This window comes from Prunus persica, chromosome G2 (genome assembly GCF_000346465.2).
Source record: "Prunus persica cultivar Lovell chromosome G2, Prunus_persica_NCBIv2, whole genome shotgun sequence".
Taxonomy (NCBI): domain Eukaryota; kingdom Viridiplantae; phylum Streptophyta; class Magnoliopsida; order Rosales; family Rosaceae; genus Prunus; species Prunus persica.
In genome coordinates, this window is record NC_034010.1 from 6,289,858 (window position 1) to 6,308,555 (window position 18,698).

The 18,698-nt window shown below is 39.0% G+C and overlaps 2 protein-coding genes across 9 annotated transcripts in view; both read left to right on the forward strand.

Moving 5' to 3' along the window:
- LOC18787404 (putative disease resistance protein At3g14460) overlaps positions 1-18,698 on the forward strand; it is a 57,063-nt gene that overhangs the window by 29,237 nt on the left and 9,128 nt on the right. The window lies entirely within an intron of this gene.
- Positions 1-18,698, forward strand: part of LOC18787209 (putative disease resistance RPP13-like protein 1) — a 39,236-nt gene that overhangs the window by 11,410 nt on the left and 9,128 nt on the right. For 4 of the 8 annotated variants that reach the window (XM_020556224.1, XM_020556225.1, XM_020556226.1 and 1 more), the window contains 3 exons: positions 570-735; positions 1,380-1,682; positions 1,919-2,633. The gene's annotated coding sequence lies outside the window, so the exon portion shown is untranslated. Of the gene's footprint in view, positions 1-569; positions 736-1,379; positions 1,683-1,918; positions 2,634-18,698 lie in introns of those variants that run through there. The other 4 variants (XM_020556228.1, XM_020556230.1, XM_020556231.1 and 1 more) reach the window with 4 other exon arrangements.

Here is an 18,698-nt window from a genome sequence, read left to right on the forward strand (position 1 = left end):
TACTGAAGTAGCATGGATAAAAAGAAAGACTGAAGATGTTGCAGAAGATTGAATATGTTCTATTTCTGTAATTTGTTTGTAATTAAATTTGTTTATTTTGTTTTGTTTTTAGGTTGTAAGTTTTATTTTAATGTTTGATATTTGTTGTTTTGTCAAAAAATTGTATTAATGCTTGATGGATTCATTCAATTTGCAGTGCGTGGATGTGAATTGGGCCAATCGGTAATAATTAGGCCCAAAAGGTTTTAAATATCAATTGGGCTGAAACTTACAAAAAAATTTAAGAACAAAAAAAAAATCAATTAAGCTGTGTGTCGGCCCAAACCGTAAAAACCGGAACCGAACCGGATTCAAATGGGTTCGGGTTGGTCCGGTTTTCTCAAGCATTTTAGTAAAAATCCGAACCGGACCGGACCGGTGAACAGTACCGGTTCCGGTTTTAAATTGATGCAAAAACCGGTCCAAACCGGACCGTGCCCACCCCTATTTTTTATTTTTATTTTTAAATATCAGTAATAACTGGGAAAGCTTGCATCTCCTTAAATTGCTCATTCTTACATCTTTTATAGTTTGTTGATCTTGGGCAAGTGGAGAGAGAGGCGTCAAGTGATACGCAACAACCATTTTCTGTGAGCTGATTTGATAAAGAGAAATGGTATGCTTTCTTGTCTTAAGCGGTGTGTTCTGCAATTATTTGAAACAAAGGATGCCGCACTTCAAGTTCGAGAAAATCAGGTATTTTAGTATTTTATTCTTGAGAAATTTGATTTATGTAGAAACTTGAACATGTAAATGAGAGAAAAAAAAATAAATATATATATATATTATATATTGTATATGCTGTTAATGAGTTAATATGGTGCTTGCTCCTAGTTGGAAATTTATGTAGTCATCTACCTATGATCAAATAAAGATGAAAAATAAAATAAAATTGAGAGCATCTTCCTCTCCCCTGCTTTGCTCATCCCTTGTTCTTCCACTTCAGCCCCACTATTACACCATTTTTTTCAGCCACAATTATAATAGCTCCATGAGCATTAAGTCCCTTTCAAATTCTGCTGACATTCAAAATTGGAATCTGCTGGTGATATATGATAGCGTTAACATATTGTACCATTTTGGCCAGTGTACGCAATATTATTGCATCCAACTTTGCATATTAACATCAGTGGCCACAGTTACACGATTTGAGTGCACAGAAAGGTTTCAAAAGTTGTCCCACAGAGAACAGTCGTTCAAAGTGAGAGAGTTTTGAAAGCTTAATTACAAGTTCATGTTGTTTACAACCTCAAAAAGCTTTCATACTTGCTTACAAACCTGTATTTCCAAGTTCTGCAAACCTTGGAATATCACTTCATCCAAATCCCCTTCCAAAGCAGGAAAAAATGGCAGCAGCTTTGATTGGAGAGGCTCTCATCTCTGCTTCTATCGAGGTGTTGTGTGACAGAGTTACTTCAGCCGAGTTCATAGACTTATTTCAGCAGAAGAAACTTGATGAAACACTCCTCATGAACCTGAAGACGACACTGTTGATTTTGTTTGCGGCGCTCAATGATGCAGAGGAGAAGCAAATTGTGAACCCTGCTGTGATAGAGTGGCTTAACAGCTCAAGCATGCTGTCTTTGATGCAGAGGACTTACTTGATGAGATTGACACTGAAGCTTTGCGATGCAAGCTGGAAGGTGAGGATCAAACCCACAATAATTAACCAACAAGGATCTTTTTGATTGTTTGAAAGGAGGGTCTTTGATGATTTGAAAGGAGAGGGTTGCTTCATTTCTGTTGGATGCTTAATTAAATCTTATCTGGACTTGAACAAGGATTAGGTTAGCTGTATAATTCGTGGTAAACACCTTTTTCTAAGGTTCATTTAGACTCCTATTACGATTAATTTGTTGTTTCTAATTTGGACTTGTAGGAACAGACCAAATATGTTCACACGTGGCATCGTTCAAGTCATCATCATTTCAGACAAAATCAGCCTTCAAGTGTCTGCTGACTCAATGAACCTTTCTAGATATATCAAGTGCAATGGAAATTCAAGAGTTACATAGAGATTTGTAAACATTTTGAAGATTGCAACACCTGCAAGTGAGATAGGTGGTGACGAAATCAGAGCTGATCTTGAAGCCTCTGATGCCCCTGTCGTTGCAAGTTGCACCTGAGAACATGGTTTTTTTTTGGGTAAAAAACCAGCAACATGTTCGGGGCTGGCAATTCAATCCCTGATGAACTTGAGAAGCAAAGCTCCAGTAAGGAAATTGGTCGAGGTCACGACAGGGATAATTGATGGTGAAATGGATGCTATTTCTTATTGCAGCCTGTTCTCAAAGTTCTTGTTGGCAAAAGCAAGAGATGGAGTATTTTGATTGGGAGGAGAGATAATGACATGTGTTGACAATTCTAGAACAGCCCATCTGAGTTCTTTTGTCAGGCTGCATCATTTAATCCCAGCAAAAATCCAGTTTTTGCTAAACAATCAAATTGTACACATTTTTTCTTTTCGAGGAATTTAACATTACACATTTTTTCATTTTTTCATCAAACAGTTTTCTAATGCATTTGTTGTCCCAAGTTACAATGAGGAATTTGGATTGAGTTTCTTGTGTTAATAACATTATACTTTCATGGAATGGTTTATCTTCTTTTTCTGGACAAAAATATTTAGATTAATTTCTTGGAATAATTTTTTAATAATTTTTTAATTGCAGTAGCGAAAAAAGGAAAATTGTATTTTTCAAAACCAATCTTAAGTCCAGTTTCCTCTTCTTGGTCGTCACACTTGGAAATTGCTAACCATATATAACTTGGGGTAACAATCTTAGTCCGAATGTGTACGATCTTAGTCCGATCAATGGCTACGCGTATTGGCTCGGCCTTGGGGTCTACCATTCCAGTGTACAAGCTTCCTGGGTCTTGGGGCAATTCCTTCAAATTGTACACATGTTTTCTTTGAGAAGCAAGGCTCTAGTAAGGAAATTGGTTATGTAACAAATTTTGGTCCCTTTGGATGGAATGATTTACAATGAGGAATTTTATTATTATTATTTTGTTTTTGTTGTTAGTGTAATGAAAATGATCTAGGTTCATACACTGGGTATAGCTCTAATTTGGCCAATTTCATTATTTTAGTTTCTTCATATTTTCAATTATTATAATTTGGTGCGTTGTTTTTTAAAAACATTCATGAGAATCTCCATTTTTTAGGTGTTTAAGTTATTCATCCACAACGGTTTTATAATACCGTCATCTTTTCAAACACAACGATGATTTTTTAATCTATCGTCGTTGTTTTCTGATCGTCTTTTTCACTTTTTGTAGTAGTGTCAATAAGTAAGATGAAATAATACATTCACAATCTGTTTAAATTTTAAATTAAAAAAAACACAAGAAAATTTTAAATAAGTAAGTAATTTTAAATATATATTTCCATTGTTTTGGTTTTCTTTTCATATTAGTTTTCTACTAGCTGCTAATTTCATTTAAATTGTTTTTCTTACTTCATTTAACTTTTAAGCATGCAGATGCAATCATGACTTCTTCTTTTTTTCAATAGACTGATTCTCTTCCCACATATATAATGCTCTCTAAGTATTCGTAATATGAGTAGGAATTTATTTTCATTTCACAAGAATTGTCCATCAAATTCTGATAGGTTTGTCGATAGCACAAGCATGCACATATAGACACTACAAGAACTTTGTTTCTTCATTTTGTTTCCTAAAGATTTGTTGGCTTCGTGCAGATGAATAACAAGTCTCTCTGTCCTCTATTTCTTCTTTTTCTTTTTTAACAATTCATATTCTACTTTCTGTTTTCACCCAGTAAAAATTGATTTTAGACATGGGCTTCTAAATTATGTGCGGATAATGGTTGCATTTATAGAATATCCATGGGCTTCTAGTCACCGTGGTTGTTGATTCAGCATGTCATATTACTCTTGGACTAGCTGTTGACACTACTACATTTTACACTTTGCGCGACGAAGAACAAAACGTCGCGCAAAGTCGCATTTAGTCGCCCCAATTTCAGCGCGACAAAAACGTCGTCGCGCATATTCCGTCGCGCGAAGATCGTGAAGAAAGCCTTTGCACGACGAGGTACAACCCTTCGTCGCGCAAAAGTGTGCGACGGGTAAACCATCGTTGCACCAACGGTGTGGAGACGAAACAACCCTTCGTCGCAAAAATATTTGCGCGACGATAAATTATGCGGCGCACGTATATTTGCGAGACGACGGGAATTGCGCGACAAAACATTATTCGTCGCGCAAAATATGTATGGGAGACGTATATGTTCGTCGCAGAACAATTCGCGCGATGAGAAAGTTTTCGTCGCACATATAATTGCGCGACGAAAAATTATGTCGTCGGCCAAATATTTTGCGCGACGAAACATTTCGTCGCGCAAAACGTGTTATGTGTTCGTCGCGCATGAATTAAAAGTGATAAAAAAATATTTGATTTTTTTTTGTTACATGTTGGTTTGCGCGACGAAAGATTTTCCGTCGCGCAAAAATAATATTACAATTTTTTTTTTATTTATATTTTTTATTTGATATAAAATTGGTTTCTTTTTATTGATTAAACAATGAAATTGCAATAAAAATAAATTAGAATAAAATTTTGTTATAAAATAAAATAAAATAAATGTATTACAAATAAAATAAATACACTAATCAAATAATGAATCAAAATCAACCGAGTCGTCGCCAGTATGCGGCTCGGAGGGCGGGGCGTTCACCGGGGCAGTGGTCTGGTGGGGATGCCCGGGATGGACGGGCTCAGAGGTCGGCGCATCAAAATGCGGGACTGGAATGCCGGACTGTGCGAGGGACTGCAGAATGACCGACATCTGGCTCTGAAGAGTGGCCACCTGTGCTGTCAAAGCAGTGACCTGACTGTTTGACTGCGCCGATGAACGAGGTCGAGGTTCCCTCCGCCGGGCATTCCCCATCCCTCGACAATATGTCCCCGGCCTCCTCCCGAGAGTCTGATCCAACGTCTCCGTCAATATCTGAAATCCAGCATCCTGTGGAGGAGCCACAGACTCGATCGGAGTCTCGGGAGGAAGCTGGGAGGCGGACTCCTGAAGAACAAGCTGGCTCCTCTCCACCATCGTCGTCTGTTGAACATAACATAAAATATAAATTAAAACATGCATATAAATTGAATGCGTAACATAAGAATTAAAATTAAATAATACTTACATGAAGGGACTCGGCCAACTCATTCCCGGGTCGAACATAAACGTCACCAAAGACGTCGATCTCTGGGAACTTGGACCCCTCCTAAATTGAACAAGAGAAGAAAAATATTAGTATGAAAAAAATAAATTAATAAAAATGACATTAAAAATGAAATAAAAATTTTGTGATTATTACCCGACGCCGTGCATCCATCCTATAAGAAAAGGGTCTGGAGCCGGAATGGTGGAGAAGGGTCTTCTTCTTCCTATTACCCTTATTCACTTGGGCTTTATTCTGTTATACAAAAAATGAAACGTATTAGTTAAAATATAAAAAATTAAATAATAATGAAATAAAAAAATAAAATAAACATTAATAAGTAATAAGTAATAATTAAACAAATATAATTAAAAAAATACCGCAAATTCGGGCGCTTGAAAATGAGCGCAGAGCCACTCCCAACTATCCTCCCGCCCCTCAAGCTCCTTCGGGCAACCCTCCTGAAGAGCGACTTGCGGATCATCATAGGCCTGAAAATGGTGGTGCAAGTCGCTCTTCCACTGCTTGTACCTCTCAGCGAAGAGTCGGTTGACGTACGTCAACGACTCTTCGTCGAGATCCTCCAAGTTATAGTTCGTCTGCAATCAATTAATTAGATACGTTAAGTAATAGAAATATACACAATTTTAAAGAAAAATAATGAAAATGTAAGGTACATACCGACAACTGGCCGTGAATCTCCGCCTGGATCTCGTCAGGCATGACCCTCCAAGACTTCCATTGCATCGGGCAATGGGTCCGCACGACGTGGCCAATGTCGTGGGCCAAGGAGCTATGCAACTTCGCCGTCGGTGCAGCACGATGGCGCTCGTCGTATCCGATGCTGATACGACTGTTGGTCACCCGGGTGACCTTCGCCGTCTTCAGCTGACGACACGGTCCTCGGGTGTTCCTCTTCGCTGCAAAGAAATAAGGTATTAATGTTAAATAAAAAAACATTGTCAAATTTCAATATAAAATTAACAATACAAAAGTGTAGTTATACCTGGCTGTGATCCCGAGGCACCAGTACCGTCGGTCGATGTCGTGTCGATGGTGTCGGTGGGCCGGTGCCGCCGCCTAGCACTAGCTGGTTGCGCCACGGATGACGCAGATGACACAGGCGCCTGGGGCGCCCCGGGACCAACCACCACGTGGTCCAACAAAGCAGGAGCAGTGGCAGCAGATGCCGACTGAGCCAGGGGATCCGAACTCGGTGCAGTCGTCATCGACCTACCACGTCTAATCAAGTCTGACATCTGCACATATAATTTCATTCAGAATGTAAACTAATTAATTAAAAGCATAGCCTGACCTAGGGTTTGGAATTTCGGAGTATCCGGGACTCCGATCAACGATCGGTCGAATCCTAAACGATCCTAGAAACACAAAGGTACAACTACGCGAGTTTCAGTTCGATCCAACGGTCCGAACATATCAAACCTGGAAATCGCACAATAGGCGAAATTCGATCAAGACTCAAACGGTAACCAAATTCAAATCCGAGCAAACCTACGCGCTCGTGACAAACAGGGGATCGCTCTGGGACACAATGCCCCACTGCCACAGCATCCCACGCGCCGGCAGCGCGTGGGTGTCCAAAGCGATAACATTCGCCGGAAAATTCTAAAAACTAACGGCCAAGGTTCCTACCCTAGGTTGAAAACAATATTTGGCGCCACTTTTGTTCTCGGACCTACCCCGAAAAATGGCCGGAAGTGGCCGGATTTGAAATTGCCAAACCGGCCAAAACCTAGGGTTTTAATTCCTATTTCCTATACCCATCAGCTAGAGCACAAAAAATAGTCGAGAAATCATACCTCAGGCGTCGGAAATGGTGGCCGGAGGAGAGAGAAAACGGCCGGCGAGGAATCGGTGAAAAACCGACGATGTGCGACGGCAGGCTCGACGGCGAAGGCAGGGGAGGCTATGGCAGGAGCGGCGGTGGCTGAGGTGACGGCGGAGAGAGAGGGCTGAGGTGACGGCGGAGAGAGAGGCAAACGGAGGAAAAAACCAGAAATGGGGAAGAAGGAGGCATCGCGACGTTTCTGCAAATTTTTACGACTTTGCGCGACGAATCACATCATTCGTCGCGCAAAATGCTATTAATGAATCTTGCGCGACGCTATATCCGTCGCGCAAGATCTGTCAGAACGCCAAATTCTGAAAGTGGATTAGGGTCTGTAAGTTTTGCGCGACGAAATAGACATACTTCGTCGCGCAAAAGGCTGTCTTTCCGCCAAAATTTTGGGATTTAGGGTTTAGCGGGAGGCTGAAACTGAAGGGTTTGCGCTTTTGCGCGACGAAGACGGTAAACGTCGCGCAATGGTAACCTTGCGCGACGGAACGTATTATATTCGTCGCGCAAAAGGCTATCTTTCCGCCCAAATTTTGGGATTCAGGGTTTAGCGGGAGGCTGAAGGGTTTGCGCTTTTGCGCGACGAAGACACTAAACGTCGCACAAAAGGCTGTCTGCTGAAATGAATGGTTTCTGCTTTTGCGCGACGAAGACAATAAACGTCGCGCAAAACGTTGTCGTTCCGCCAACAATTTGGGGTTTAGGGTTTAGTGTGAAAACTGGCGCCCAGATTGCGCGACGAAGAGTACATATTTCCTTCGCGCAATCTATTTCACTTTCACTTTGCGCGACGGATATGTTGGTTCGTCGCGCAATCTTCAAGATTTTCATTGAAATTTTCACTAAGTGTTCAAAGGGGATGGAGGTGTGAAAACTGGCGCCCAGATTGCGCGACGAAGAGTACATATTTCCGTCGCACAATCTAATTCACTTTCACTTTGCGCGACGGTTAAATTGTTCGTCGCGCAAAATGTAGACCCTAAACCCCCTTGTAAACCCTAAACCCTGAACCCTAAGCCATAAACCCTAAACCCTAAAATAGTTTCAATGATCCAACCGGCAAACTTATTGTTTGAAACTTGGAGATCATATACGCCAAAAATCAAGAAGACCAAACATTCAGATATCAGGGAACGGGACTAAATATTTCGACGGTTATAAATGAAAAGTCATGATTTAACGGTTATTGTAACTCCGATTTTGATCAATTTTGACAGCAGCATTTGTTGACCCTATATGAATACAATGACTGAATTTGATCTTCAATTTCAGATTTTTACACTAGGGGATACCACATAAACGTGAAGTTACATTTGCACAAATGTATAAACAAATTTTAGGGTTTTTGGTGAATATATGATTTTGATAGCACATGCAGTCTACGAAACAAGTTTCAGTCATCCAGCCGTCAAACTTGTTTTTTTAGACTTCGAGATCATAGACAGCAAAAATCGGACAAAAAAAACATTCAGAGATTAAGCAACGGGGTAAAACTTTTCGACGGTTCTAAATAAAAAGTGATGATTGAACGGTTAATTTAACTCCGATGTTGATGATTTTTTGCAGCTACAGTCCTACACTCCATATGAATACAATGAACTACTTCGATCGCCAATTTTAAATATATATGTGTGTATATATTATACTATAACGTTACCTAATATATATTTGCGCGACGAAAGTTTGCTTATCGTCGCGCAAAAATGCCATACGCGACGCATGTATATATGCGTCGCGGAAACTATGCGCGACCAGTTGTATTCGTTGCGCAAACATTACGCGACGCTTATGTATGCGTCGCGTATGGTATGTTTGCGCGACGATATGGAGCCCTTCGTCGCGCATGGATTTGGCGCCATAAATCCTCATTGATTTCAAATTGTGTATGCTTTGTATTTTTTAGAAAGGTTTTGTATTCATCATTTTTTATGCTTTGTATTTTGTGGAAAGGCTTTGAAATATTCATTTCTTTTGTTATTTTTATTGAAGCTTTAACTTGTTCTGTTCCGCAGAAAATTCCAATGAAGTTTGTGATGAAATATGGAGAATGAATACACAACTACATATGGACAACTACACATATTCAAAGATTTGTATTACACAAAATTAATACACTAACATAATAAATTTACAAATAAATTCATTATTCATCATCTGAACTATAATAACTTTCGTTATCGTCGCTAGCTTTAACTTGTTCTGTTCCGCAGAAAATTCCAATGAAGTTTGTGATGAAATCTGGAGAATGAATACACAACTACATATAGACAACTACACATATTCAAAGATTTGTATTACACAAAATTAATACACTACATAATAAATTACAAATAAATTCATTATTCATCATCTGAACTATAATAACTTTCGTATCGTCGCTATCATCACTCTCGGTCTCCCAATCTTCTTCCTCCTCCTCCTCTATAACTGCATCATCGGCGTTGCTAGGGCCCACTGCAACATCGTATCGGGGAAGATCACCGAGGTCAATTGTAATTGACTGAATCGGTATTTCGACTGAAGACACTCCTTCTATTTGAAACGGTTCTTGTATAACATTTGTATCTCGAAGTGTTTCCGCATCATTTTCCATTGAAGATTCTAAACGATGGTCAGCCACATTGTCGACGTCGTTGTCACTTGGGTCTAGTTCTGGTATATTATACACGTTCCTATGATCCATCTTCTGCACAACTTTCCACCCGTTCCCGGCTTTAGGGTCATCTAGATACACAATTTGGGACGCCATGTTTGCCAAAATGTACGGGTCGTCATCATACCAAGTTCTGTTAATATTCACAGACAGTACTCCATGGTCGATTTTAACACTTCCCGCCCTATTTGGGTTGGTATCGAACCATCGACACTTAAACATGATGACTTGGTATCGATCTTTGTAAAGCAATTGCACGACAGTTGTCAGTTTGCCATAGAAATCAATGTCTGTACTTTCGCCTCCACCTGGGACATGAACACCGCTATTTTGCGTACACAACTTGTCATCTCGTGCGGCCCCTAAAAATTTGACGCCGTTAACATTACAACCCGAGAACAATTCAGCGCGAATTGGGCCGAACGCCAAGTTATATAACTCATCACTGTAAGTGGGGGAATTCGATGATTTCAATTTATTCACCTAATAGTATACAAAACCATTTACATGTTAGTCTGACAAAATTAAATACTAAAATTTATATTTGTCAATTACAAAACACTTATAACTTACAGAATCCAAAAACCATTGTGGAAATAATTCACGGTGTTTCCGGGCAACCAAATGTGATGGATGTTCTCGCTTCATCATCTGTTCATGCTCATCTAAGTAGGCCATTATCTCATCACAATTGTTCAGTACGAACCAATGCGCTACCTCCATGTCATTTCTAGAAAACGACTCTCCTCGTCCAGGATCTCCAAATGGTCGTGCGCTTTGGGCAAAAACAGAAAGTTTTTCATTTCTCATACCTCCGTCATTATTGCGGTGAGGACGATTGAAAACCGTCTCCACATCTTTTAAATACATTCCACAGAAAGTAAGCGACTCATATTGAACCCAAGCCTCTATAATTGATCCTTCGGGCTTTGCCCTGTTGCGTACACTTTTTTTCAGCTCTCCGAGAAGCCTGCCAAAATAAAACGATATGATACAAATTAGCAAAGTGTCGATAATGATGCATACACAAATGATAAAGATTATATACCTTTCTATTGGATACATCCAGCGATAGTTGACAGGACCAGCAAGCAATGCCTCTTCTGGCAAGTGAACCATCACGTGCATCATACTTATAAAGAAAGCTGGAGGAAATATCATCTCAAACTTGCATAGGACTTGGACAATGTCATGGCGCAACTGAAACATGTCTGTCCTTCGCAATGTTTTTGCCGTCAGTTGGGAAAAAAATCTGGATAACAACATGATTGGCTTCACCACATCTTCCGGCAGTAAGTGTCGAATACCCACAGGAAGTAGGCGTTGCATGAACACATGGCAGTCATGGCTCTTAAGTCCAGTAAATTTACCCCCATCGACATTCACGCAACGTGCGATATTAGAAGCATACCCATCGGGAAATTTGACAGACGATACAAACTTTAGAAACTCCTTTTTGTCATTCGGTTTCATAGAAAAGAATGCAAGATCCCTTCTAGCTTTATCACTGTCCCTATTCATCCATAAACCCCTTCGTATGCCCATTCTTTCCAAATCAAGACGAGCTTTGATCGTGTCCTTCGTCTTCCCCTCGATATCTAGAATCGTGCCCACCAATGTGTCGAAAACATTTTTCTCAACATGCATCACATCTAGATTGTGCCTCAATTTCAGTTTCGACCAATATGGGCGCTCAAAAAACATAGACTTGTGCGTCCAGTTCAAATGTGTAGAAGGTCGGGTCCGACTAACTGTTTTCCCGAACGGAGCAAAATCCAAACGGTTCAGCTGTTCCAAGATCTCATCACCGGACCATTCTCTAGGTCTGAGGCGACGCTCTGTGTTCCCGTCGAACTCTTTATCTTTTTCTCGCCACTCGTGGTCCCATGGCAACCATCTCCGATGACCAAGGTAACAAACTTTTCCCGCGTGCCAACCAGAAGTTACATCTTCCTTGCATACAGGACATGCCATATAACCCTTTGTGCTCCACCCAGAAACCATTGCATATGCTGGAAAATCATTCACAGTCCACATAACTGCTGCTCGCAAAGTGAACATCCTCCCAGTTGATTTATCGTACGTGCGAACACCGTTTGTCCATAAATCCTTCAGCTCATCAACCAGAGGCCTTAAGTACACATCAATTGACCTGCCAGGATCCTCAGTTATCAAAACAGTCATCATCATGTATTCTTTTTTCATGCATTTCCAAGGCGGCAAATTATATGGGAATGCGAAAATCGGCCAAGTGCTGTGGTGTTGGTTTAGAACCCCATACGGATTGAATCCGTCAGTGGCAAGTCCCAATCTAACATTTCGGGGATCAGCAGCAAATTCGGGGAACGTTCGATCGAACTCTTTCCATGCCTCCCCATCTGCAGGATGCCGCATCACATCATCGTCTACCCGTTTTTCCTTATGCCATCTCATGTCTGTGGCAGTATGCGTTGACATATACAATCGCTGCAACCTAGGTTTAAGGGGCAGATAACGCATGACTTTTTGTGGTATCTTAGTCGTTCTATTCTGGGATGTCAGTTTGAACCTCGACTCATTGCATATAGGGCATGTATCCAACGTTTCATGCTCTTTGTAGAATAACATGCAATTGTTTTTGCAAGCGTGGATTTTTTCATAACCCAATCCAAGACCGTGCAACACCTTCTGTGCATGTTTATGGTCTTTCGGCAAACAATTGTCCGTCGGAAGCATTCTCTTGAAAACCCCCAAAAAGTAATCAAAACACAAGTTCGACATACGATACTTTATTTTTCCGTGCATTAGCTCCACAATGGCAGTGAGAACGGAAAACCTCTCGCACCCCGGGTATAACTCTTGGTTGGCATTTTTTAACAGTTTTTCATACTGTTCAAACTCCGCACTGTCTATTGGTGTAGGCACGTCATCTTCCCCTTCCTGATTGATGTTGGTCGATGCGAATGGAAAAGCATCCTGTATAATACCCATGACTTGATCATTAGGATCCACAATAGGTTCAACATTGTCCACTCTCGGGGCATTTGAAGACGAAGCATGGTCTACTTGTTCGCCGTGAAGGTTCCAAATGCTATATGTTTCAATCATTCCATTCCTTACTAAATGAAATCCAACATTTTCAATTGTCTCCCACAACGTGTTGTTACACCTCCTACAAGGACAACGGATTCTAGTTGCACCCGGGTTGTGTCTACGTGCAAACTCAATAAAATCCTCGATTCCATCCAAGTATTCGTCTGCGCATCTATTCGGGTTCTGTATCCACCTTCTGCTCATAATTCCTGAAACCACAATCACGACACAACAATCACAACAACTTCATACGAAGTTATAATGTCACCTTATGCCTCCGGTAAGGGCCCTATCCCATTCGGGAATGCATAGTCCTGTCACGTAACCTACGGCTACATGAGATTAGATTTCGACGTGGATTAATTTCAGCAGCATCTCGACACAGTTCTTGAAGTGGGCATAGGTATAAATACCTACGTACCACCCGAAGAACGTACCGAGATGACACCGAAATCTCCACAATCGAAACCTAATCCTGTAGCCGAAGATTATGTGACAACACTATGCATTACCAAACTGTCCAAATAATGGGACAATTCAAGAATTAATTGGACCGCAGTCATGCATTACGCATCCATGCACGAAATTCAACTAATCTCGAACGGGAAACTACGTGTTACTAAACATAAAAATAAAAGTACGAAGTTAATTTCAATTAACTTCGTACATCACAACACATTGTGCTATGTCACGCACAATTTCACAACATTATACACATATAACTTCACAAAAAAATTACAAACATAACAAACAAACTTTTACAATAACATACCTTCTCAATCGTTCTCCACCAATCACAAATATCCCTAACGATAACAAAATTAATAGCGTTACTACGAATTTACATTAATACATTTAAACTAACGACAAAAAATACATACCCAATGAACGTACTGAATTCACAGTAGAGCAACGGCAGAGAGAGTGAGAGAGAGGTAGAATGCAGTGGGAGAGTGAGAGAGAGGCAGAATGCAGAAACTGCATTCTGCCTCTGCAATGGAACTGGCTAAAATGAAGAAGAAGGACTTTGCGCGACTAACAATCCAATCCGTCGCGCAAAATGCCGTCGCGAAAACCCACTTTTCCGTCGCACAAAAAAACATTTCCGTCGCGCAATTACCTGCCGACATCAGGTTTTTTGCGCGACGAATACAATTATCCGTCGCACAAACATCCGTCGCGCAAATAACATTATTCGTCGCGCAAGGTTTATATTACGTCGCGCAAATAACACTTATTTCGTCGCGCAAGAAATTACACTTTACGCGACGAAGGTAATTCCGTCGCGCAAAAAAGTTTTTTCCACCCTGCATTTTGCCGCCAAAATTAAGTAACCCTCGTTTTCTTACGCGACGGTACATATTTCCGTCGCGCTAAGGCGTCTTTTGCGACGAAAATGTTCGTCGCGCAAGATTCTGGCGCCAAAAACATAAACTGGGGATTTTTCCCCGACCTTTGCTCGACGAAATTAGTTTTGGTCGCGCATAGATTGTTTGCGCAACGAAGATTGTTCGTCGCGCTAGTGTTCTGCTGTTTGCGCTACGGTATTTTTTTTTCGTCGCAATAGTGATTTTTGCGCGACGAAAATATATTCGTCGCGCAAACGTCCGTCGCGCAAATAGTAAATCGTAGTAGTGTGATTTGGTTTAGACTTGGTTTAATTATCATTGTTGTGGTTGGTTCACCAAAAAGATTTGGCTTAGAATTACCAGTTTTGTTGTTGGTTTAGTTATGCTTGGCATTTGAGGATCCTATGCTTACTTGTATGGGTAATACATTTTATTGATCGTTTCATATACTAATTATGAACTTTTAGTTCCATTGTGCATTTAAGAGTACACATATTTCATATGTAATTCGAAAGTTTGTCGCTGAAATTTCTGAGAATTTGAAACTAGATAAGCACACCTTGCACAAAGTTCATATATTTTCTTCCAGCAAGTCTGTCTATTAACCCCCCTTATCTGAAATTAATTGTTAAAAGTTCTGATTCATCTTTAATCATTGTCTTACCCTTGTTGAATAACACTCCTCATTCTAATTTATATTCGAAGTTTGAGGTTTCAATTTCAATTGTGGGCTTTGATTTTACAGATTTTGTTTGTCAATTTCAATTTGGACAAAGCATATGCAAACAAAGTAAGGCATTATCTATTATTTGGATCATTTCCATATGTTTATATGTTTTTAATATCATTTGCCTATGTAGTTGACATGTTATAACATTTTCGTAGTGTTGAATATATATATATAATAATTTTATTTTAGTGGATGTGAGATCTCAGTTTGTTGCTTTATATAATTATTTCTTTGCAATTTAATTTTTTTTATCAGTCATACTATTGTTGACGGCTAAAAACCATCAAGAAACAACTCTTAAGTTTTTTAAAAAATAAATAAATAAATAAAGATTTGTTGATGCTTAAAAAGCATCAAGAAAAGATAGTTTCTTGACGGTTTTGTGACGTTTCATAACCGTCATGAAACATTACATTTTGACGAACGTCTTTCTGATAGTGGCATCCGTGACGCTTTCCGAGCCATCAATTAAGGGCTATCGTGATGCTTTTTAGTTGTCAGCAAAAGGTGTTTTTCTTGTACTGTATTCACTCAAAATCGTTTTTCATTTAGGGTTGCTAGTGTGGTTGAATGCCATTTGTTTTGTTAATGAATATTATACATTATGGATTTTTGTAGAAATGTCGCTTGAAATTATACCTCAGTTTCAATTTGTCACCTTAAAGAAAAATTTAAGAGAAATGTCACCTTAATTTTTCAAAATCCACGATTTGTCATCTCACTTTAACATCATCCAATTTTCCATCTATTTTAAGGGTATTTTAGTCTTTTCATTTTCAAGGGAAAAAAAGAGAGGAAGAAAAAGACCTCTCTCTTACTTTCTCCCCCAACCCAACCCCACCCGCCCCCCAAAACACATCGCATAGGACCGCCTCCCCCTTCCCCACATTTCTTTTTTCTTTTTGGCCTACTTTTCCACTATGTTTATGTTGAAGGATCTAAAGTTTTCTTGGTCACCATCTATTACGTAGGCTACCGACTTGTTGGTTTGGGTGGGTTGAGGGAATTTGTGTGTGGAGGGCAGGTGTTCATGTTGTGTGCACCAAGACCTTATCGTTGATGAACTATGTGACGGCACACACACAAACTCGTTGAGAATAAAACAAACATACCACCAAGAGAGTAAAACAAACACACAAGGACACAAAGATTTATAGAGGTTCGGCCTCCTGCCTACGTCTTTTTGGTGATTCACTCGAGAAATTCACTAGTATGTAAAAATAACTTTGGTTACAACTGAACCCCCTTAGCCCTCACAAGAACCTTAGATCTCTTTTCTCTCACCCTTGCTCAAACCCTTTGATGCCCTTGTAGACACTCAAGAATTCACCCTTGAATTCTATCTTGTGTTACATCTTCTCTTCTCCCTTTTGTTAACCTAACCCTAAAAGTCCTATTTATAATGCATAGGACTTAAGTTACAAGTTAACTTGGAATAGGAAACATAAAATACCCCAAAAATTGGAGAAAATCTGTCCAAATCTAGCCTGCAAAATCATCCTTCTGCCGCTCGAGCTGCCGGTGGCGCTCATGGGATGGGGGAATTGGAGATTTTCTTTTCAATTTTAATTGTTTAAAAGATATACAATTTTTTATTATAATAATTTTTCCATTTTTAAAATACACTTGAAAATAGAAAGCTTAAAATGCCCTTAAAAATAGATGGAAAATTGGATGGTGTTAAAGTCAGATGACAAATCATGGATTTTGAAAAATTAAGGTGACATTTCTCTGAAATTTTTCTTTTAAAAGTGACAAATTGAAACTGAGGTATAAGTTCAGGCGACATTTCTACAAAAATCCCTATACATTACAATATTATAACAATAAAATTGGCTAAAATTGATATGTTCCCTCTTTTCTTTTCTTTTTCTCTTTTCCTTTTCATTTTATGCTTTGTTGCTATTGCTATGTTTATCCTACAAATATAGCAACTTCTCCACCATTCATTTGTTAGTGACTACGATGCTTAGTAACTTCTTCAGCTCCCCTTATTTCCATGTACTAACCAGGGACACCAGGTCAGCATCTTCGGTAAGAATCCTAACTCAATCAAACAATGACATCTGTAAATATTCAAAATTGGAATTTGCATTGTGATAGTTGAAAGCATCCTTGTCCCAAAAAAAGCCAAAAAATAAAATAAAATTGAGAGCATTAAGTCCTTTTCAAATTATGCTAATATGCAAAATTGGAATTTTGATGGAGTTGCTTCCTTGACTTTTCCACCTTTGTATCCAGTCCACTTTGCACAAGGAGCCAAGTTTGAGAGATAGTTTTCTGTATTTACACCATCCAGGAGAAAATTAAAAAACTATTTCATGCCAAACTAACTACGGATTCTTGCAAAGGACCCATTAGTGTAGTGGTTTGGAGTATTTACTCCCTCAGGCAAGGTCTTGGGTTCGAGTCCTAGCATTCATGTTGTGTGTGTGAGTTTAATATGCTATCACCCCTTCCAATAGGAAAGGACCTCAAAAAAAAAAAAAAAACTACAGATTCTTTAATTGAAAGAAACCCCATATTAATCATCCTTTGGCACATAAATGTTTGGTAATTGGCATTAAAGTATCTAAAGGTTACGAAATTAAAGATTTTAATGCAAACCTAAAATTGGAAAAGAGGGCACCAATTCATGTAAAATATGGTGTACTTAGTAGATCCAACATATTTTTTTAGCAACCAAGGACAATCATCATTTTTTTTTTTAAGAACCAAGGATAGCTTACATTCTAGTTTGTCCATCATGTCAACACATTTATAATTAAAACTTCTTTTTTGGTGAGGTTTCAATTTTTGTCACTGTAACAAGACCACAATTGCCATTCAGTATGCTAACATTGTCACTATGTTTGCCAATTGCATATTATCTAGAACATAAAGGCTTTGGTGTTTTGTATATCCTCGGGGTGCCAAACCTGTCTTTATAAAAATGGTCCTTATGATACTACTTTAACAACAAAAAAATATAATAAACTAGGCCTTTGTAGTCACTGAACGAATGTTTTCTCATAGATATGACTATTTAAATGTAATTACGGGATTAAAACATTATAATAAATTGGAGTGAACCATAACATTATATATGATCCAATCCTTTTCATATATTTTTGTTCAAGACTTTGTTTTAGAATGCTCTTTTACTAATTTGGTACAGGTCCCTAAAATCTACGCCTTTATGAGGCAACGTCTTTATTTCTTTGGTTATTCCAGTTTAGAATATATTTGTACAAATGAGATGACTCCCAACATAAAGTCACATTCAACCAAAAAGCATGAAGTCACACACAAAAAGAACACGGACAATTGCTAAGTTTATCTTGTATCCTTATTTTATTGATCCAACCCAATTGAAAAATAAAAAAGATGATATAATATATTGTTCACTGCTTACATCCATGAGTAAAGTCCTCCATTTGAAATTGCGTGATTATACAAAATTGGAATGAAAAAAGAAAATCCTACAACTAAATTTGATATATTCCTTTTCATTTTATGTTGGATGTTAAGTTTTCTTGTTTCTTGTTGAAAAGAAAAATGAAAAGAAATAAATAAATTACACAGCTAGCAACTTCTCCACCTTCCCTTCTTCCCATGTACTGACAACAAGGGAGGCCTTCAATCCAAAATAAAGACAAGGGATGCCAGGTCAGCATCTCAGATAAGTATCCCAACCAAAACCAATCAAATAATGACATATGTATCTCTTTTTGTGTTTTGTTCTATTTCTCTTTGAATTAACTGCGAAGTTTCATAAGCGTGTCCTCCTTTTGAAATTGTGTATTATTCAAAATTGGAATTTGCTGGTC